The sequence below is a fragment of the Malania oleifera genome, chromosome 8 (assembly GCF_029873635.1).
Source record: "Malania oleifera isolate guangnan ecotype guangnan chromosome 8, ASM2987363v1, whole genome shotgun sequence".
NCBI classification, from domain to species: Eukaryota; Viridiplantae; Streptophyta; class Magnoliopsida; order Santalales; family Ximeniaceae; genus Malania; species Malania oleifera.
In genome coordinates, this window is record NC_080424.1 from 65,127,130 (window position 1) to 65,151,671 (window position 24,542).

Consider the following 24,542-nt stretch of genomic DNA (forward strand, 5'->3'; position numbering starts at 1 on the left):
AACTTCCAAGCCTTTGTGGACTCGTCTGGTACCATGTTAAGGAGCAAACCGTGATAGCTCCACAAATCGGGCGGCATACTGCTGAACAGTCAACTGTCCCTAAGATAAGTTCAAGAACTCCTTTGCCTTTGTTTTCCTGACAAAGGCTGTAAAATATCGATCAAAGAAGACCTCTCTGAAGTGGATCCATGTCATCGCCACTGGTACCATTCTCTGCTCTTCTAGCAGCTTTACTGCTTCCCACCATCTCTCGGCCTCTCCAGTCAGCTTAAACGTGGCATATAGCACCTTCTGCTCATCGGTGCATCACAGCACAGCCAAGATATTTTCGATCTCCTGAATCCAGTTCTCCACAAGAATCGGGTTGGTACTTCTTGCGAAGGTAGAAGGCTTCAGACGAGTAAACTGATCAATAGAACATCCTAGCTTAGTGGTGGGACGATCCTGCCCCTGAAAACGCCGCATAACCTCACCTATAAACTGTTGGGCAAAATCCCGAAGCGCCACTATAGAATCGCTGCCACCCTCATGGGCAGCCCCCTCACTACTACTCCCTTCGGCAGTAGCGTTACTGTCCCTGGGATCCATCTTGAAGAGAGAACCAAACGAATTTAGAATTCTAATAACAAATTTAGAATTCTAATAACAAATTTTGAATTCTAATATCCTAACATGATCGGTGCAATTATTACACTAAAATATTTACTTTCAATAAATTTCAAATACAGACATAACTCTTTTCCCCTAATTCACGACATACTTTGCCAATTTCATATTCTCATTCTAGTTTTCAAGTTCCTGCCTTCCGCTTGAAAACAAAACTGTCAATGGATTGTCGTGGTTTTCTAAACTCATCTACTGATCCAAAAAAACAGAGAAGTCTATTAAGGAATTTCTGCCTCTAAGCTTACGAAGCAAAACTCAACGTTCCTATTGCACTCATTCCTATCCTTATCCTACTTGAACCTATACTCTGGTAAAATCATTCGACCTAGTCTACAGAACCTAGTAACTGAGGCTCTGATACCACATGTAGCGCCCCGACCCGCCACGTGACCCAGAGTGCTAGTAAAACATACATTCATGCATACATACATACATACATACATACATACATACATATATATATATATATATATGTATGTATCTGATACCACCTGTAGCATATATAAATGCAACCCGCCCTAACTAGGGAATCCCAGATACACCTGCTATTACTGAACTTAAACAATACAACGAAAGATCTATAAAACATCCAAACGATTTACCAAAGTTCTATTTGTTCCCAAATACATACACACCACTATCTATCTATATATTATAATCCCAAAATAAAAAAATAAGATATTTGGTATCTCACCAGTTCTAATAACCACTCTTAGAAGTCTAATCCCAGCCCCGAGGTAAGTTAGATACAGTTCCCTGAAGGACCTAAAAAATAATTTGTATAATGGGGTGAGACACTTCTTAATAAGACGGATTATATTAATATCAATGTGTGCCTAGCATGAGTTCTCGTAAATATAAGATTTCCATTATTTAACGGTATATGAAATGGCATTTTATAACTATACTACACTATTTTTATTTGAAAATACATAATATCATAATAAAAAAATGATGGCTATATAGCCCATTTTATAGTAAATTTGCCCATATATGCATAAAAGATACAACCTGGACTTCTGTATTAGCGTCGTCACGCTATCATATACTCATACGACATGCTTCCCCCCATGACGAGTTGTGCGGCCCGAAGGCTAGACTCAACATATGGCCGACCGACTATAACTGAGTCAGAAAAGGTAGTAAGTATGATTGTGTCTACCTATGGTCATCCGGAAATTCATCAGATGGGGCCCCCGACACTTCCTCAGGGGAGTACTATGCCCAAGTCACCAATCATCTATACATCATCACACTATCATCCTAGTGTGATTGCACTCCCAGCCACCATATGGCTACCGTACCGTGCTCAATATATCACATCTCATATCCACAGGACTCTAGAATCATATATGGCAATTTACATAATAAAACTGTATTATATCTCATTTCATATAAAACCTGTCATTTAATAACTCTCGGCCCCCGGCCGTTATATCAAATCTCAGCCCCCGGCCATCATATTAAATCTCGACCCCTAGCTGTCCTTTCAAATCTTGATCTCTAGCCATCATATCATACTGTGTATTATTGGTAAAAACATTCTTCTCATATTTACCATTTAAAAAATGTTCTCATGTCACACAATTTTTATCTAATAAATCATAAATAAAATAAACTAATGGGGAAACATACAAGTTGCTGACAATAGGGGTATGAGCATCTCCAAAGTTTTATTTAATTCAAACTACGTATTTTATAGAAAATATGAGATGTTCAACCCATTCCCGTTAATTTCCCCCAAAAACATATGACAATCGAAACCACCCTTTTATATACCCGATTCGTTTAGAAAATCATATATATTGCAATTTAATCGGTCCATATTTCAAAATTAACTGACATAATATAATTTCTTACTTGGTTTACTGGGAACCCTAAATCCAGGCCTTGCAGCATTTGAAGATCAAAACCCTTAAATTACATTTTCTCCAAATTAATCAACTCAACCCATAGAATATGTCTCATTTAGCATTTCCTAGGCCCCATATATTTCAAAATAACGATAAAACCCTAAAATACCTTGGTTTTGGAGTGGTACCTGGAAAGCCCAGTTAAAAAATCCACCTCGCTAGACATGCTAAGAAACACCCCTAGATCCTCATGGTTACTTCTGATCGTCGATTTGGGCGACGAACGATGAGAAATTGTAGAGAGAAGGGGTGAGGACGTGGGTTAGAGAGAGAGAGAGAGAGAGAGAGAGAGAGAGAGAGAGAGAGGGAAAAATGTTAAGTGAAGAAGCAATTGAAAATCCATTTATAGACCGTTTACCTGGCATAATTCGTCAATGAAATGGAGTCGTCATCGACAAACTACAGAAGAATGTTCGTCGACGAACCGTATGCCTAAAATTCCTTTTGATATCTCTTCGTCAATGGCGCCTGAATTTCGTCGACAAACCACGGAAGGACATTCATCTACGAAAGCAGAGAATTTGTCGATGAATTGCTTCTTGCCTTTTAAAATTTTCCCTTTTTCCTTTTTTTATTTATTTCCTTATTTCCTGGGTTCGGGTTTCTTCACATGTCCCAATCTATAGGCCCGAGTGGAGAAGCAGTTATGCTTTTAGATTTCCAAGGTGGTGAATATTGGTCAAGGTGGAGATTGTTGGGGATGTGGCTCATATTCAAAGCGGATCACATGTACCGAAGAAAGCTATGTGGCGCAAGGGACAGAAGCAAGGTGCAGCTAAGCAAGCCAAAACGTCGACATTTGGGGCCTCACCGTCGACGGCTTCAGGTAGTAGCTACAAAGAGTTTTCTTTTGCTCCAAACCATTGACAGTTTGGTCAAATCTTCGACGGTTTCCATCGGAACAAATTACGTATTTTCAAATCGGGGTGTTGTAGATTAAGCTTATCAGAGGGATTTCCTTTGAGGGATTGCAACAGATGTAGTTTAGTTATACTAGAACACTTCTATATGCATTATATTATTATATAAACATCATTATGTAACCCTAGATGGGATTAAGCTTCAAAGATTGTACCTTTGGCATTGATCATAGTGAAAATCGAAGTGCTACTCCTATGGACGTAGGACATTTCCAAACCACGTAAATATTGTGTGTTCTAGTTGTGTTTTTTATTCTTCTTATTACTGATTGCTTGCTTCTTAAGTATATTTCATCATTAAGTGATTGCATTAGTGGTTGTTGATTGTTTCGTGATTGATTATGTGCTTCCGGTGCGCGTGTTCAAGTTGAACAAACAACAACAACCCCAATGTAACATATATGCTTGAATTTTAGATAAAGGTGTTCAACTTTCTCATAGATAAATTGGCATTTAAACTGCTTTCATTTATAAATTTTTCTCCTACCATCAACATTAATGAACCCTTAATATTAACCTCCGACCTCAATCTGGGTTGTGTTTTAAGGAAAGGGTTTTTATCATCTAATCGTACTAGTAGATTTAATTTCTAGCTAGCCCTTTTATGATTATATCTCCTAGAATCCCCCATGTTTATAGCCTTATAGGAACCTATTGAACTAAATTTTCCATCAATTCACTCAAGTTCTCCCCTCTACATCATGAAAAAATTATCGCCAAAGGTCTAGGGTCTAGCTTGACAAACAAACTTTAGATCACACTCTGCTTCAAATACAAAGATCCAAACTCTAACATATGTGTAATCTTCCCTAAAGCCTCCAAAAATTCGTAATTCCATTCCAACCATTTCTTTATTACTCGGTCACAACTCTTTAACCTTCCAACTAATATTTTCTTCCAATTAAATAATCCACCCTTTCACCTTCTTCTAAAAAGTGCAAAATAGGGGCCCTTACATTGGAAGACAGAGAGATCTCAACTCACCTCTCCGCACAAATCTATCGTTGCTAGAACTAAGGAAAAATTCAATTACATTTCAGAATCCCATGCTTGAGTAAGCAATTCAAGTTATTTTTGTCCTTATCCTTTACCATTGGAAATAGAGTAATCACATCACTCAAACTAGGAGCACATACAATAAGAATAAGCAAAGAAACCTTAAATTGAATCCACGAAAAGAAAAAAAAAATCCCACCACTCTTAAATCCTTTGAATAGATGCAAACCCTAGAATAAAGATTGAAATCTCATTCGTAAGGACAAAATTAACTAGAACACACAAAACTCTAATGAAATAGCAACTAAGTAGATTGGGATATTTCAGAGGATTTTCCTCCAGGGATTGCTACAAGAGTGTTTTAAATATAATCTAAGTCTTCTATATGCATACGGTTGAGATATAAACGATATTTTGTAACCACTGATGATAGCTTGACGAATTGATAGTGAAAATCAGCCGCTTGCTCCTGTGGACATAGGCAAATTTCCAAACTACATAATTTCTTCTGTCATGTGTTCTTATTGCTTTATTTTATTCTCTTTATGATTGATTATTTCCATAGATACATCGTTGGTTGCTTGCATTTCTTGTTCCGGATTCGATTTTTTGGTTTCCACTACGCATTGACATTCAGGCCACTTTGCACAACAAATTGGTATCAGAGCTATTGGTTGCAATGGCTAGTATTTCTTCTTTAAAGTTTGATGTTGTTAAGTTTGATGGAATGGAAAATTTCAAACTTTGGCAGAGGAGGGTTAAGTACTTATTGGTGCAGCAAGGTTTGGTGAAGGCACTATATGGAATGAAGTCGAAAGACATGGATGACACAAGTTGGAAGGAGTTGGAAGCGAAGGCTATGACTACTATCAGAATTTTTCCAGCCAATGACATGATGTATCACATCATAAAAGAGGAATCATCGGCGATAGTTTAGCTGAAACTGGAGAGTCGGTATATGTCCAAGTCTTTATCGAATAAGTTGTATCTTAAGAAAAGACTCTATGGGCTTAAGATGGTAGAGGGTTCAGACCTGAATCAACACATCAACATATTCAATAAGATCTTCAGCGATCTGAAGCGGGTTAATATGAAGTTCAAGGACGAAGACAAGGTGTTGATGCTGCTGAATTCCTAACCTACATCACCTATGTATGAGAATTTGGTTACAAATCTGACATGGGAGAAAGAAACCCTAAAGTTAGAGAATATCGTGAGTGCATTGTTGGGGTTCCATCAGAGAAAGAAAGCTAGCAATGAGAGTTCACAAGGTGAAGGGCTTGTGGTGAAAGGTAATTAGGATCGTGGGAGAGGCAAGTTTTGGAATGGATCGAGTAATAATAAAACTCAGTCACAGTCCAGAAAGAGGAAGGACGTTCGATGCTTTAAATGTGGGAAAATTGGGCACATAAAATCAAAGTGTCCAGAGTGGAAGAAGAGGAATGCAGAAACTCAAGAGGGTTCGTCAAAATCTGCAAATGTAGTGAAAGAAGGAGACTCAGGGAGTAGTGATGGTGATATGCTTTCTATTTCATCGGGTTCAAAACGCCTCACGGATTCTTGGATCCTAGACTCGAGATGTTTTTATCACATGACACCCAATAAAGACTGGTTCACCACTTACAGATTGGTGAGTTCTGGTTCCATTTTGATGGGAAATGATGTTGCCTGCAAAGTTGTCAGAATGGGAAATATCAGAATCAATATGTACGATGTGTGGTAAGGACGTTATGTGATGTAAGGCATGTACCGGATCTACGGAAGAATGTGATTTCATTGGGCACTTTAGATATTAACTGGTATAGTTACAATTTTAAAAGTGGATAATGAAGGTGTGTAAAGGCATCTTGATGGTGATGAAGGGACATAAGTTAGCACGGAATATTTATGCACTGTTGGGTACCACAGTTGTAGGTGGAGCTGCAGCTAAAAATTCTGAGTTAGATAATACTATTTTTTGTAAATCAACGACACACAAAATGGAGGGTATTCTTAACTACATTTATTTGTATGTTTGGGGACCGGTTAGGGTAGCATCATGGGTTGGACATATGTACCTCGTGAGTTTATCAAGAAAGGTCTGGAGGTACTTCTTGCAGCACAAGTCAAAGATGTTGGCTAGGTTTAACTTGTGGCTGAGGTGGAAAATTAGACCGGGAGTAAGATCCTCGGGTCAAACATTGGAGCTAAATACACTCCAGTCAATGAATTTTACAAACAACATCTCATGTTGTATACATGGCTTGCAAGGAATTTCTTGGTAAATTCAGTGAGTATGGCGTGTTTCTCGATTAACTGATCACCAAGGGTATCACTAGATGGGAAAGTTGTAGGAGAGGTTTGGACAGGTTATGCGGTAGACTACTCTGGCTTGAGAGTGTTTGGAGGTCCAGCCATGCATGTTTCTAGTGAAGTGAGATCTAAACTTAATGTAAACTCTAGATGGTACAACTTTTTGGGGTATCTAAAAGGGGGGTTCAAGCTATGGGATCCAATGGCAAACAAGGTAGCGATCAATGGAGCCATGATTTTTTATGTTAAATTCATGATGCAACACACTCAGGTAGATGAAGAGAAACATGTTCCAAAAAGTTGCAATGGCAATGAGCATGTGATGCAGGCGAAGTTAGAGACTCGGAGCATATATGACATTGTTCATAATGTAGGGAGTTCTAGCTCAAAATACCGGCAGCATCATAGTATAAACTGCAGTAGAAAAGAGATTGTGATGTAGATGGATTACAAACTCGGGGCAGAGATGACATCGTTCATATTGTAGGGAGCTTTAGCTCGAGAGACCAGCAGGATCACAATGGGTCTAGGTGCACTATCAAGCCATCGCCCAGGTATAAGTTTGATGATCTAATGTCTTATGCATTCATTTCTACTAGTAAAGTTCCTACTATTTTAAAGATGTGGTGCACAGCAAAGGGAAAAATAGATAAATGGGTGGTATGGTGGAGGAGATGGAGTTAATGCATAAGAATCAGATGTGGAAATTGGTGGAGCTTTCAGAGGGGAAGAGGGCGATAGGATGCAAGTGGGTAATTTTTCTATTTTTTTATATCGATGACATGTTAATTGCTGGGAAGATTTTGACTAAGATTAATCAGTCGGAAGCTCTGTTGAGAAAGGAATTCGACATGAAGGTTTTGAGTGCGGCCAAGAAGATTCTTGGGTTGGAGATTCGCAAGGATAAAGCTGCAGGGAGATTGGGGCTATCTCAAGGTGGCTTTGTAGACATAACTACAAGGAGATTATGCTTATCTCATGATGGTTTTGTGGAGAAGGTGTTGGAGAGGTTTAACATAGTTAATGCAAAATCATTCACTAGTACACTATTGGCAAATCAATGTAAATTGTCTACTACTCATAACCCAAGGACGGACGGTGATGTTCGGGACATGTCAAAGGTCTCCTACACCAGTACAATGGGGTGTCTTGGCAAGCAACAGAGTGGTCCATCAGTTTTGAGAATAATAGATGCAGACTACGCAAGGGACTTGAATGACAAGAGGTCTTCAATAGGGTATATGTTTACTATTGAAGGAATGCATATTTGTTGGAAGTCCAGGGTAGAGTCTTTGGTTGCATTTTCAATAACTGAGTCAGAGTACATAGTAGGGGCAGAGTCTTCCAAAGAAGCGTTGTGGTTTATAGGATCGGTCAAGGAGCTGGGTATTTAGTTAAGTGAAGTTCTTTTTACCATGAACAAGTTCAAGCATCGCTTGGACTTGGTTAACGTCTATAGGTGCTAGATGGAAGGTGTTCCCAATCTACTGTCCCAGGTGGAGCGGCGGGTTATGCTTTTGTATTTCTCTTAAGTGGTGTATATTCTCCAAGGTAGATATTGTTGGAGATGTGGCTCATATTAAGTGGAATGCATGCGCCAGGAAAACATGGTGAAGCAAAGAACAAGGAAGCTAGTTGTAGGAAGAAACCATTGATTATTTAGTCGATGGTGATCGACAATTCTGGCCTTGGGGGATAACTGTCGACGGTTTCAATCTACAAAAGGAATAGCTCTAGGTATTAAACCTTCGACGATTTTGTTTGGCGCAGATCATGGATTTTGAATTGGGAGATCAATAGATTGGGAGATTTCGCAGGATTTTTCTCCTAGGATTGCTACAGGAGTTTTTTAGATATAGTTTAAGTCTTCTATACATATAGGGTTGAGATATAAACCATATTTTGTAACCTTTTATTTAAGTTTCACGAATTGATAGCGAAAATCAGCCGCTTGCTCCCATGGACGTAGGCAAATTTCCAAACCACGTAATATCTTATATCGTGTGTTCTTATTGCTTTATTTTATTCTCTTTGTGATTGATTATTTCCGTATATTCATCGTTGGTTGCTTGCATTACTTGTTCTAGATTCAATTTGTGTTTTTCCATTGTGCATTGGTATACTACCACTCTGCACACTAGAAGAGGCCAAGGTGATAACCAAATGGAAAGAAATTCAAATTAATACCCTAATCGTCGCAGCAAAAACAAACCACACAACATTGAAACAAAATCTTTAAAGAAGACTAACATAATGTCTGGAGTCAAATAGATTGGAAGTGCAATGGAACCTAAAGTGAAAACCAAATAAAGATTAATCTACAAATGGGGAAAAAAAAACATAAGTACAAAATCCTATCATGAAACATGAATTTTTGACCGATGATATCAATCCAAAATTTATTTCCCCCTTGTAGTTGCTTAATTAGTAAGGCTTGGGCCTAGTCCTTCGTATGGTCGAGGGTTCGAGTCCACCACCTCTTAGATCAGACTTATGATTTACTTCGACTGCTAGCTATAGGGCTGATTATCGCAATATGGGTTTGGTGCCGCACTAGGGTATCCATTGTAGCTCATCTGTAATGCCCTGACCCGCCATGTGGGGCCCGATGTGCTACTTTAGTGATATCTGTGTACGTGATACCATATTCATTATATAAATGTAGTAGAAGTAAATAAAACATTCTCCAAAATCCATTACCAGAGTTTTAAACTGCTAACATATATAAAAGTCTCTCGATATCCATATTACATTCCAACCAAAATAAAGAAAACTAACTCAGTCCATACGACCATATTACATAGCCAGGAAACTTCACACATAACTTAAATATAATAGAGTTCTTACTGACACTCACAAAAACTAACTGGTTACCACCCCACCCGGAGTTCGCTATACTCAACCTCGAGATGGTCATGAAAAGATAATTTGTATATTGGGGTAAGACACTTCACAGTAAGACAGATTAAGTTAATATTAGTCTATGGCCAACATGAGTTTTAGTGTATACAGAAAACATTTCATTCTCCATTTAACCGAAAAAAGCAGTTATACAGTATACTCACTCTGCATAGTTGAAAATACCCTTTTCATTTCCACTATATAAGCCAGTTTAGTAAACAAATAACACCATTTATATAAATTAACAGATATGCGTAAAAGACATTCCTTAAGACTAACAACATGCTTAACCCCCAGGAGGGGGTATGCGGCCCGAAGGCTGGCCTTAGCCCTGGGGGATCAACCAGACAAAGTCAAAGTATCCATTTTCTAATACACCTGCAGACATCCGCAACCCAGTTGCAGGTCTAATTGCCTTACCACTTCCTAGTCCGGACCCCAGGGAAGGTACCATCTCTACGTAGGCTAATTGGCTAAAACCATCCTACACCTCTCAATCCAGTGTGGGCGCACATGGCCAAATAATAATTCCCTAGCAACGATACCGTGCTCACAATTGGTCCTTAGGGTTCGTAAAGTATATCATGCAATTTAAGTAATAAAAGCGATAGTTTAAATATCATTTGTACAAAACTTACCATTTAATAAAACCCGGCCCCCGATCATCAAATGCCACTCGGCTCTCAGTCGTTAAACAAAACCCCAGCCCTCAGCCATCAATTAAAGTCCCACCGCCGACCGTCAAGTAAAACTTGGCCCTCGGCCGTCACATAAGACCCAGCCTGTAGCCATCATATCAAAGCCCCACATTTTTTCACAAACGGCTTTAGTTTGTTTCACAAATAGTTCCAGTATTTTCACAACCATACACAAATTCGGTTATACAATAACCCCCAAATATTATTCACTTGCCACACGATTTCGGTATTTAAACGTAGTCTATAAATAACCAACAAGTACCTCATAATATATTTAATTGATAAACAAACCTTTCACCGTCCATATTATTCAAAATACAATATCATATGTCCTAGATTTGAAAAGTCCAATTTGAACGGTTGGTTTTTGAAATAACAATTGAAAACATAAATATACAAACATACGAAGCAATTTGATTGGTTTAGTTTCAGTAAAAACCTGACTTAACTTAATCCCCTTACCTGTTTACTAAGAGAATTCTTACGACGCTTCTGAAGCCCAACCCACGGCGACACGGACTCCAAAACCCTAAAATCACATTTCCTCAATTTAAACAACTCCACCTTAGAATAACAATCAGTAAACATCCCCAAGCCCATACACTCCATTTAAATAGTTAAATGTTAGAAAAATAGCCCATTTCTACCCTTACCTCAACTTTAGAGTGATGCCGAGAAAGCCCCAAAATACGATTCCGTTTCGATGAACTCGTCGAGAATTACCCCCAGATCCTCGTGATGACTTCCGATCATCGATTCGAGCGACGAACAACAAGAAATCGAAGAGAGAAGGGGTGGGGTGCGCAGGTTAGAGAGAGAGAGAGAGAGATTTAGGTTTTATTAATTAAGAAGTAATTTAAAACCTATTTATAGTCGTTGACTCGGCCGACTTCATCGACGAATTGGAGCATTCGTCGACGAGTTGTAAAAGGACGTTCGTTGTCAAAAGAAGGGGTTCGTCGATGAACCTTAAGCCTGAAATTTTTTGTCTCTCGGGATTTCTTTGTCGACGACGCCTGAACTTCATCAACGAATCACAAAAGGGCACTCCTCGACGAAAACAGGGGATTCGTCGACGAGGCCTACTGCTTTACTCTTTTAAAATTTCCCTTCCTTTTTTTCTTATTTATTTCCTTTATTTTTTGAGTTTGGGTTTCTACATCATCGGTGGCTAAAGTACCCACGTCATAAAATATAAAAAAAAAAAAAAAAAACAATCCAAAATATCCTTGACTTAATGCTTGCCACAATTCTTTCAGGGAAAATAAGCACCTGATTAGTTACGGGATTGTTTGGTATTATTGTCAAAAAATATGGAAAAATAATATTGAAAACGGGAAGTAAAAATCATAACCAGAAACAAAAACCAAAAAATAAGAACTTGTTTGGCTAATATTTATAAAGTTAAAATAAAATAAAATTTTAATTAAAAATGTTCATTTTAGTCTTTAAATTGAATAATATTCTAAAAATAGGATTAAAATAATAAAAGTGCAAGATTATACAAATTCATAATACTATAATAAAAATAAAATTATTATAATTGTTTTACCTAATTTTTATATTTCCAAATCCACTTTACAATGTCAATCTTATTGTATATGATAATTGAAAAAAAAAATTGTAATTGGCTTTTATTATTTTTTTTAATTTTAATTTTTTTAAAAAATTATATATATTTTTATGTTGATAATATTTGATCTCATATAATCATTTTATTTCTATTTTAATTAAAAATTTATACAAAATAAATTATTTAATAAAAACTAATTTTGTATATTAAAATTTGTGGCAACAAGTTTTGACAAAACAAATGAAAACCATAAAATCTAAATTTTAATTAATTAGCAAATAGTTAAAAACCAATAACAGAAATAGAAAACTAGCAATATAAACAAACGTATTTTAATGATCTTTTTTTCACTATACAAAAATAGGAAAAAAAAAATAGAAATAGCAACAATACTAAACAAGCCCTAAGGTTTTATATATAATTTTCTGCATTGTAAAACACAGATAAAAAAAAAAAAAAAAAAAAAGGAGAACAAAAACAAAAACAAAAACAAAACAAAACAAAGCAAATAAACAAAAAAAACAAAACAAAAAATCTGCATTTGGTTAAGTATTTAGAAAAATCATTTTTAAAAATGTATCTAAAAATACCCCCTTAAAAATACAATTGCCAAGAAAGGATTTAAGGTGTGTCTTATATTTTCAAGTACATTTTTCAAGATATAATGAAAATACGTCATTTATGGGATATAACTCGCTTTATAAATAAATAATAAAATAATAAAAATAAATAAAAATATCCAAGAGCCCTTTGAAAACTCAACTAATTCAATAATATAATTAGTCCGCCCTCTCTCATTCTCCACTTAAATATCAAAATATAATTTCATATGAAAAACCATAGTCCCAAAGGCTCCATCTCCACTTATTATTATTATTATTATTATTATTATTAAATAAATAAATAAATTATCACTTGGATTAAAACACAGCTCTACTGTTTGATTTCCCGAAATAATTTCAAGGACTAACGAAGCACATTTTGAGTATAAAAAAAATACGCGAAATAATCTCTCAGTTTTATTTTTAGAAAACAACATTATAGATTTTGTCTTTTACTAATCCAATGGATCCTATGTATTCGCTGGCGTCCACTCACCCGCTCGTAAACAGCTGTCGTCCCTCCCCTCCCCTCTTTTCATTTTTTTTTTTTTTTTTTGGGGTAAGATCTGCAATTAATCGTTCGAATTTGACAAATCAACTATCCAAGTAGAAAAGAAAAAAGAAAAATATTTCTAAAATGATTTTTTCCACACGTTAGATTATGGGGGGGGGGGGGAAGTGGAAGAAAATAAAATGCATCATAAATTAATGAACAAAAAATTTAAAATTTATTTTTTTAAAAAAAAATTAGTAGATTAGAATAAATGTTTGTTTCTAATAATATTTGATGTAAAGAGAAAATATAACTAACAAGTATATTTTTATTTAATTTTTTTTCTCAAATAAAATTCTTAATATAAACAAAGCCTTATAAAATGACGCTTTAGGGTAAAACTTGTTTTTTATTTTGAACATTTTTTGAAGAAAATTTAACTTTTAAGCTTGTTCCAATTTTTTTAAGAAACAATATTAATTTCACCACTAACTCTCAAATTTCAAGTTTTAATTTTTGACTTACTATAGACTATCTTCTGTGCTAAGAACCATTCTTGTGGAGGAGGTTTAGTGAATTTAAACTTTCATAAGATACCCATAAAATATTTTTAACCATTTTTAAAAGAGTGCAAATGATGTTAATCTTCTCTTCATGGAGGAATGTGGCTCCTCTAAGAACTCACATCACATCACTAAGACTTATTAATACTATTTGTGAGGCTAATCAAACTTTATCAAGTTTAATTATTTTATTATTTATTATATTGTATAAATGGTGCATCATTTATTTTATAAAAATTATATATTATATTTATTTTATATATTTTATTACCAAATTAATCTTAATGGAGTTTAAATCAAATTTTCAGATTTCAAAATCAAATCAAGTTCACCAATTCTAAGAACAACTTAATTCGAGTGTCAATTGGTGTCAAATTTAGAATATTCCACAATATCTATTTCATTTAGTTATACACTTATCCAGTCCCTTAATACTAAACGATTATTTCTTCTAACCATTTCACTTGTGTTTTGCTTTTTTCCTTCTTCTTCTTTACCTTTTTCTTTTTTTTGTGAGGGGGGGGGGGGGGGGTGGTTATTTTCACGATAGTCCTAGGTTATACAATGGTGCATCCATCTCCTATTCCTAAGATTGAAACCCAATACCTCCAACATAAAAGTATAGAGAACCCTTCATATGGTTTTCCATCCATAAAGCATGAACAATTGAAGATAGGCTGTAACTTATCCGGTCGAACAAAATAAAATGTATTGAGAGTAGCAGCAAAATATATGACAAATGTGTAAAAATATAAAAACAAATTTTTATTCCACCCTATTCCATTTCATTTCATTTTTAAATACTAAAGGTTGAGTTACTTCCTTGCCCACATCCAATATGCTAATATATGAATTAAAAAATAAAAATAAAAAAAAAGGTCGAGACCTTTGTTGTCCTTATCTCGTCCCAATCCTATTATAAATTCTGAATTTGATGATTTGCACACTTTAACAATAATAACATGGAAACTCTACTTGTGTAGAGAATGCCATTATTCGTGTGATGTTTCTCCATAAGAAAGGCATTTCACATTCTAAATTATTTTTCTTTAAAAGAAAAGCAGTGAATCTTTAATCATAGTACCTATCTATCTAGACAAAGTTCATCAAAGGTATGTAGATAATGCAATTAGTGCATTAAAACAATAAGCAGAAAAATTGTAATTACAATACATGTAAGTTTAGAGATTGCTTTGAACACTTGTCCTTTTTACTCTAAAGATGTCGGACGATATATGTTTTTTGATGAATAATATTGTCTTTAATCGTTTAGTAGAAGTAGAATATAAAACTCCTAGTACGTTCATCTCAACATAAAGAAGAAGAAATTCAGCTAACTTAAGTTGTCTTGGCTCATAATGTCAAAATGCTGCTAACTGGCACCCTCCCAAACCATGGTGCAGCGTTTCCCTTTCCTTGATTTTTTCCTAATGGGATAAGTGTAATTGAAAAATAGCTCTAGGTGGTTTTGTGGGTCACCCTTTAGCATTCATATTTGTACCTCGAGAAGATCAAGGGTAGATGTAGAATAACCAAAGCTGAATGAGTATCATGACATTTGATGGTGCTCCATTCTCAAAACATTATCCTAAATTATGTTGAATTATATTTAGAAGGCAAATTTGCTTTCTATAATTTGCTAACCGTGTTTTTTTTCACAGGCTAAAGGACTGAGCAGGCTAAGGGAGGGATCCTTATTTTTTGTACATGGACTAGAGCTTCCCTACGCCTTCCCTCCCTCATTGGCTAGCAAAGGCTAAGATATTTCGTCAGTATAAAAATGAAAAATAAAAACAAAACCTAGAATTACAATCTCTTATTTTCCTCAAGCCAAGGTATAGGATTACTATCATAGTCGGTCTGGTTCAATTTCATCCAAAACCTTTTGAAACAAGCATACCCTGACCTAAAATGGTTAATATTTAAAGGTCTAACTTCAAAAGATTCAATAAGGAATTGAGGATTATTTAGTTGTGGAAAATAACTTTCGATCCCTACTTTTAGTTTTCAAAAAAAAAAACAGCAGCTTAATTTCCAACTTTCCCTTGCAAATTTAGAAAATTGAAAATCAAAGTGATATTTTTATAATTATTTAAAAAATTCGAAATTATAAATAAGCTACGTACCACATGTAAATAGTACCAAACCTTTTTTCTTGTTTTCTATTTTTTATACAAATACTGCATAATTAAAAAAAAAATATTCAATTTTTTTTAGAAAACTAAAACTAAAAATAAAAAAATAAAAAAAGATTTTCCACAACTAAATAAATCTAAATTATAATTAAGAAATTAAGGCATGTTAACCATTAATGTGCTCTCATTCCCTTTTGCTCCTGCTTAGATCTTTGATATCAATTAATATTAATATTCTATCAATCACACCTATTGCCTTGTGTATAGCCAAAAGCAAGTGTAATAGTGAGACGAAATTGTGGGTTTCTTGATCTCAATAATCTCACTTAGGCTCAATCACGTCTAAGGGTTATTTGGGGCCAATTACACACACCACAAGTTTAGATTCAAGAAATTTTGCATAAATTGAACATATTAAATTTTTAAAAAAAAATTTCTATAATTTTTTGAGTTAGGTTGCTATTTGAAATTAACATATGAAATTTTTATTTGAAATATATTATTTCTAAAAAAATAAAGTATTAATCTTATAAATATGATTATAGATAGTAAATAATCTTGAATATACAATTATGACGATGCTTTTTAAAAATAAAAAATAAAAATTTTAACCCTATTGACTTATTATTAACAACCTACGATTTAAATAACAATAGAAATTATCAAACCAAGAAGATGGTAGGTTGAATTAGAAAGGAATTCTCTTGCGTTCTCTCTACGCAATAGACGTACAAAAAAAATTATTTGAAGAACTTAATGAAATATCAAATTATTATCATATTAAATGGTTGAAGTCGATTTCTTAAACACAATCTTTCACAAGGAAAGTAGAATTTTTATTAGAATATTATTACAAAAAATTTGATTTGTTACATCAATCAATCGGCAATGAATCAAAATGGTTCATCAAATATTTAATTTCAATTCATAGCAATAACTTAACTCCAAAGTCACTTTTGCCATGCCAAGGCCCTTTGACGTAATGGGGGTTTTTATTTGCTCTCAATCAAGGGTAATAGATAAATAATTCAAAAAGAAGTGAATCATAATTGTTCATTAGAATCTTTTAATTGATTCCTTCTTATTCAATATGACATTCTCAACACTCTTATCTAATTAGACCAAGTCTTAACATGTTTTCTTAACATAAATAGACCCTAGTCAATTGGTATTTCATCCAATCTTCCTCTCACCCTTGTCATTTTTAAATTTTAACATGTTGTCTTGACAAAAATAGACCCTAGTTGATTTGTCTACCATCCTCTATATCCATCTATCCTTATTATTGGTTCATTTACTACGCTACCCCCCCCCCGGGCGTATTGATCTATCATCATTTTAGTATAACTCTAATTCTATTGTCGATATGTGGCAAAGAAGAACAAGAATACTCCTTTGATAGTCAAGGTTTATTTAGATATGATAACAACTAGGTTTAAACTACAACTTTGAGCCCAAGTTAAAAACAAACCATGGTCATCCTCCAAACCAACATCCCCCTTTCATCTTTATAATTAAAAAAAAAATGATGAAAGAATAAAATGTTGGTGGTCAATAGTGGGTTATATATAGCAACATTTGGTTAAAACTATGCTCAATATTTGGATGAGCTACAACAATTAGCAAATTCCAATTGTAATCGTTTGTGTAATGCAATTATTGATTTACATGTATATTTGGATGATTTCTACTTTGCACGATTGTTTCGTTCTTTTTCTCCTTCTTTTTCATTCTTAATACACATTTTACATTTGAATCAAAGTGAGATAGAAAATTTTATTTTTATTTCCTACAAAAAGCTAATAGAGCTTAAACAGGACTACTACTAAAGCTTCTATTGCACCTTTAGGAACAAAACTAGAATTTAAGATAGTTTCTTGAAGGAAACAATCAAATGGCACATTTTAATGTCACTTAATAAGGCAAGAACCTTGCCCTAAGAAGAAGATATGCCCTAATTCCCTTTTAATATGCTAAGAAGGCAAAATTGAGGAACCAATTAAGATGTTTTTTTATGTTTTATCTCTCTTTTCTTTTCAATGGTTCGTTTGATCTACCGTGGCTGGTAATGCACTATGACTAATGGTTGGAGTCAATAGATGAGGGGATTTTCAAATACCTTTTATATGTTATGAGAGATAACCAAGATCTCCTAGTCTTAGGTCATGGTTTGGTAAATCCTAGCTAAGGGAAAGATAAAGGCATAGGAGCTTGGAGTAGGGGAAAAGGGTGGAGAAAAATTAAGTAGGGAACTAGATAAGGTAGTGCATGTTTTATTATAAAAAAAATAATCTTCATTTTTCATTTTTAAAATTTTATAAATAATTACAAAAAAAAATAGCTTACTTTTAGTTCTGCAACATTTGTTTTTTCAAAAATGGAAAACATTAAGTTTTAGCACTATTCAATTGTTAAAAATAGTTCTACTTTTTATTTTTAAAGTTTCAAATAATTATAAAAATGTCAACTTGTTTTCTAATTTTTCGAATTTGCATATGAAAGTTGGAAAACATCATTTATTATTTCCTACACTTTTGATTTCTTATATAATTTTTAGAAAGTTGAAAAACAAAGTGTCATTTTTGTAATTATTTAAAAATTTAGAAATAAAAAATGAAAAAATATCTCCATTGCTAACAATCTCTTTATTTTCTACCTTTTAATACAATCTTAAGAAAATGAAAAATAAGATGATATTTTTAAAATTCTTTTGAAAACCAAAAATAAAAATAAAAAATAAAAAATAAAAATTATTTCCCATAACTAGACAAGCCCTTAACTTATTTGGTTAATTGTGAGAGAGGAGGCACATCCTTGGGAGTTATTAATAGTGTCAAATATGATTAGAAGTATGTGTGATGGGTGCGTCTAGGTGGAGATAGAAAGAGGAGAACATTTAAGGAGTTCGCTAACAGGATTGTCTCGATATCTTGCTTTTGCACAAGACAAAGTTAGGAGAAGTGGACACTTTTTATATTTAAGGCATTTGGGACTTTGGTAGTAGAGATTGGATGTCTTTCCCTACTTTTGGTCAACAACCAAATTGTGTTGGTGGAACTTTTGGTCAACAACCAAATTGTGTTGGTGGAATGTGAAGGTGAACAAGATCATCTACTAGGGTCTTCCTCTTTGTCACTTTTGCAAGAGCTTACAAATTTTAAGGACCGATGGTATAAGCCGATTTGTGGACCAACTTTTATTCCTCACAAAATTCTTTTCTTTATGAGTTAGCGTTTTTAGCCCTTAATAGTCCATGTAGGGTGGAAGGAGGTGCTTCAATTTTATCTACAACTCTAGGAATATATTTTGTTTGAGGGGGGTGCCGGGGGGGCTGATTTCTCCATTTGGGATTGTAGGCTTAAGATGGCCCTTTCAGTAATGGCAATGTTGATTTCTCCATTTGGGATTGTAGGCTTAAGATGTCCCTTTCAGTATTGGCAATGTTGCACTACTTTTGTTCTCTACCATGATGAATAAATTCATTTAATGAAGGAATTTCTCCTTCATTCTTTCCCTCTAAATTTTTACCCTATCACTAGTTGTTACTCCCAATTTGAAGCATCAATTCTCCACTCATAGAGAGATCCAATTGTCAAAACCAATAAAATTCCATCATGAATGGATGGCATTAGGAGATAGGCCTCTTTTCGTATTGATAAATTCTTGGTTACCAATATAGGAACGTGTTTCCCCAACTGTTGTGAAGAGATTGTAGTTAGGCATATCTCAAATCATTGCCCTGTGCTTTTAGATTCCAATCCTTTTGAATAGGCCCTAACCATTTTAGAATTGAGAACATGTGGTTGATGCTTCAAAATAACATTAATTAGGAATAGGTGGAGGCAATGTCAAGTCTAGAGCTGTGAGGGCTTTAAATTGATGTACAACTAATGCTTGTTCAAATTAAGTCCAAATAATGGAATAATGATGTTTTTAGAAATGTTAAAAGGTTGAAAACGACATTTTATTGAAAATTCTTGGTTTGGATACCCGAAGGAGTATGGTATGTTATGTGAGGCAGATATGACCAGAACGACCATGATTTAGAGTTGGTTGTGAGTTGGCACTAAAATTCAAAGATGAAGTGAGTGAATGTGGGGGGGGGGGGGGGGATTGTAATTCAAACTTATTTCATAATGTGTCTAGTGGTTGAGAAAAGGTTTGGCAAGCTCCTATAGGTGCCTAGAGAGGCTTTCCAAAGTTAAAAACGGTCACACACGCGCTCGGAGGGTTAGGGTGGAAAAGAAGGGTTAGGGAATGGGGTTATACTTCAGCTGGATTTTGACTAAGCATATGGTGTGGTGTATTAAGGATTTTTTTTTTTTTTTTTTTGATAAAGTGATTAGGAAATGCCTTGGGTTAGTGTGAGGAAGTGAATAAAAGGTTGTTTGAGTTTGATTAGTATGTCAATGATTTTTAATGGTCAAAATCTAGAGAGTGAATGTTTAAGGCTTCTCAAGGGCATAGCAAAAGGATTTGTTGTCATGCTTTTGTTATCCTTGATATTTTAAGTAGGTTAAACTTGCATGCCCAGGTTTTGAGAGTGTTTAGCAATTTATTAGGATATAGGTGGTTGAGGTGTCACATCTTCAATTTGCCGATGAAAATATTTTTTTCCTAGAGGATAATGTTGTAAAAGTCCTAAAGTCAAGTTTTCAAAATGATTTCAGATTAAAGATATGTATGTCCAAGGGTGAGGTGGCCCAAATAAGTTGGATTGTAGTGAGTTTGAGGGATTTGGAACTTTATCCTATTGCATTTCTTTAGATTTGTTATTCTCTTATTTAGGTCTCCCTCTATAAGGCAATCCTACTTTTGTGGATTTTGGGATCTAAATTGTTGAGATAGTTGACAGAGGGTAAAAAGGGTGATAAAGGGCATGCTTGTCTATTAGGCATCAAATTACACTTATTGATTAGTGTTTCCCTTCTAGCATGCCCATTTATTTCTCATCACATTTTATAGTTCCCATGAATGTAACTAGGCTACTATAGATGCTAAGTTTGGGAGAGAATAAGAGCAACCATCTTGTTAGTTGGGTTTTAGTTAGAAGATCAAAGTCTGAAGAGGGACTAAATCTTGATGATGTGGTATCTGAAGAACATCTCTCTAATTCAAGAATAGCTATGAAGGTTCCCTTAAAAGGCTAACTTGGTGATTAGAAGTATGGAGTTCAATAAAATGGGTGGGATACCAAAGGAAGAGATATTGTTTCTCAAGCTAGCCTCTAGAAGTTAGTTTCCCATGTTGCTTACTCTTTTTCTCCCCTTTTACCTAGTTTAGAGTGGGTAATGTCATCGAGGTTATTTTGGGAGGGTGTTCGGGTGGGAGAGGTTTCATTGGACAAGTTGGTCTCTCATGTTTTCTTAGCTCTCTTCTCTTCACAATGCACTGTCAACCTTTTCATTTATTTTGAGGGTAACTCTTAGAATGTTCATTTCTCAAGGAACCTCAATGAAAAATAGGTTGATGTGATCTACCTTTCTTAGTGCACTAGATCATTTTCTAACTTTCTATGAGGGCAATAAGGGAGTTCAGGTTGGTACTCGTTGGCTTTCTTTCTTCTAAATCTTTTTTCCTTCATCTCTTGAAAATTCCTTCCCCTAGTCATTTTCCTCAAAGCCATATCATATGGAATGCCAAGGTTTCCTTTAAGATTCAAGCTTTGATCTAAGACATAACTCTCAACAAGATTAATACATATAAATTTTGATATATGCCTATAAGGCCCTCAATACTAATACATTCATGATGTGCTAAGAGTATAATAGAGTCCATATTGTTTTTGGCACCTCTTTGGACTAACTCATTTGATTTTTTTTTTTTCTTAGGAATGTTGTCATTTAACAATTCAAAAGGATTGAAGACAACATTATTGGGAAATTTTTGTTTTTATCTTGTTCTCCTGTTATTTTTTTTCTTCTCTTAATTTATTTTACTATCGCTAAATTTTTTTTTTTTTTTTAAAAATGATAAGTCTCCAAGACATTTCTATTCATGCTCCTAGCAAATAAATAATAAAACTATGGATAAACTATCTTTGGACTTATGCTAGGGTTAAAAAGTCACACAAAGGTACAAGACACCTTTACAAGGGTGTCGAAAGATTGAAAAGCTCATCACAAACTCATATCAAGCATCGACATGAAGATGTTGGCAATACAAGGACACTGAGAATGCTCATCACCATCTCATATCAAGCATCAACCAAGAAGACACAATGTAAGGACAAATTAGGTCTTAACCTTGTAGGTGCCCTTTATTGTAAAGCCATGAGGTTCGATTAATAAGGGAACACTTCACTAAAGTTGCTTTTAGCCTATTTCACCATAGTTCATCTAAAATACTCCCATCCTAAACCAGTCTCTTTTTGTGACAACTCTTATATTACAACATCGCAATTGTGGAATAGAATAAGGGCTCAAAAATATTCACTCTTCTAAGATATTAAAGGGTTGAGACTTCCACCCAGTCAATACTAATATTGTAGTAGATTTATTTTCATCCTTATCATTGTGAACCAACTTTAAGATTCTAACCAAGACATAACCATGCTAATGAATAACTAATATGCAGTGGATATTCAAAGCTTGATTATTCTTCTGGTGTTCTTCGCCAAACGAATTAAGTAGTTGGGGAAACTAACCACACCCAAAAAAGAACAACTTTCATTTTTTAAGACCTTGATGCTTCCATTTGGCATAAACCAATGTAGTACTAGATTTAGTTTCATCCTTAACATAGCGGTCGAACTTCAATGATATAACCAAGACACAACCGGGCTTATGGAGAAGTAGATAGGTGTTAGATATTTCGATCCTTATCACACTTCTAGTGTTCATCACTAGCAGATGATCATGTCCAGATTTTAACCCACATTAGGCACCATTGTGTGTACACACACACACATGTGAGAGCAAGTATTCACATGGAGAATCCAATTGTTGAAAGGACTAGATAAGTTTCTAATATAAATTCATCTCCAACTCTGTAACAAAAGCCTATCCAGTGTGGTACATGGCCCTAGCAAATCATAGATTCAAATCCTTACAATGCCAATACAATCATTTACAAAAATTTAGGATGTATCTAATGTATTCCTACCAAAACTACCTTTGGCTACAACAGAGAATACAGGAATTAAAATGAAAATTTATATGGAACAAAAACCAAAAATATACTGAAAAGGATGACAATGAAGATGCAAAAGAAACACCCAAAATTGTCTCTGGTTTGAAAATGCACTACAGAAACTTTTTATCACACGATGCTCAAGAAGACCGAGGGTGTGATAATTTCATCATAGTAGTTTGAAAACATCATAGTAGAACAACACTTATTAAGGAGGAAAAAGATCTTGACTTTAAAAAAGAGAGAAATTATGCAGTGATCATGAGCACAACATGTTATATTTAAAATAAAAGTTTGGAATCTTGCAGGTGTTAGCCTAAGTTATCGTAGATTTCATTTTGTTTTGCAGATAAGAGTTATGGCTGGCTGCTTGAATTATAATCATTTGAGGTTTTCTTGTGCTTATAAAACTCAACATATTAAGAAAGAGAAGACAAAAGTCAGTTAATTTCATCATATAGGAGAGTCTGACACTATTTTGTATTTTTAGTACGAGAATATAATACCAATATGTGCGCTCCTGCGATAATATGTTGGAGTGTAACATACCTGACACATTCATTTGACTTTCATCAGTATGAAATCAGTTATTGAACGTTACAACAAATCAAAGGAGGAACATCTTCAGTTGGCAAACCAAACTTCCGACGTCAAGGTATTCTTCGTGAAGCAGTTTTACTTTCTGCTCTTGCAATTACCATGTCTCAAGATGGCACACTTGATACATGATTATGATTTTATATGTTTGTCCCAACACATTCAGCACAGCACTAATTTTCTCTTCATAACAGCAAATATTATAAAATATATTTGTTTCTAGTTCATGGAGAAAAATTGTCTTTAAATAGGATAGTTGAAGATCAAGGAATAGACATTGGCATAACCTTAGCCATATTCTTTGCTAAAATTCAAATAATAAATCAACATTCAACAAATTCAAACAAGATAAAAAGTTGCCTAACCTTGACTACAACCTAAGGAAAATTTTCTCAAAAAATTCCTATGGAAGGCTGCTGGAAAGTAAAATCCTCTCTTTCCTTGTACTTTAAGAGAATAAGATCTCAAGAACATCTCAATTTATTTTAACAGCAGTTTTCCACCTGCATCACTTTATTAGCATCCAAAGAGTGAAGTATTTAATCGTAAAAAAACTGAAGCCCAATTTTCGGAACCTTCTTCATATGAATCTTATGTCCAAGACAATCATTAAAGTCAATTGGAGCAAACACATCTTTCCCTGACATAATGACCTAATTAATATCATGACAATCTTGAAACAATGCAATATTCACATTGTGAGTAAAACTAAAATAGATACAGGGTTGCTATAGTTAATGCTGTCATCCAGCATACAGTGTTTTCAGGCTGCTTGAGAACAGTATGTTACTCATTTTAAAACTCTAATTTGAGCCTTCATCCAAAGCTTATTTCCTGACACTGATAACCTGCAGTTTCCTCATTAAAAGCTAGCTCATTTTTTTTTTTCTTTTTTCTTTTTTTTTTTTCCTTCTTTAGCACAAGAAAAAATATTTACTGAAGGAAAACAAGCAGGTGGGAAGAACTGTCCAAAAAATCAATTAATTAATAATCAGAAAAAAAAATGTGAGGTAAAACTAAGGACAAGAAAGATATAAACCCAGTCACTCATTCTGGTTGCTT

The 24,542-nt window shown here is 34.4% G+C and overlaps 1 pseudogene; it reads left to right on the forward strand.

Annotated features, from left to right (window-relative positions):
* LOC131162711 (MADS-box transcription factor 23-like) overlaps window positions 1–24,542 on the forward strand; it is a 75,338-nt pseudogene that overhangs the window by 42,574 nt on the left and 8,222 nt on the right.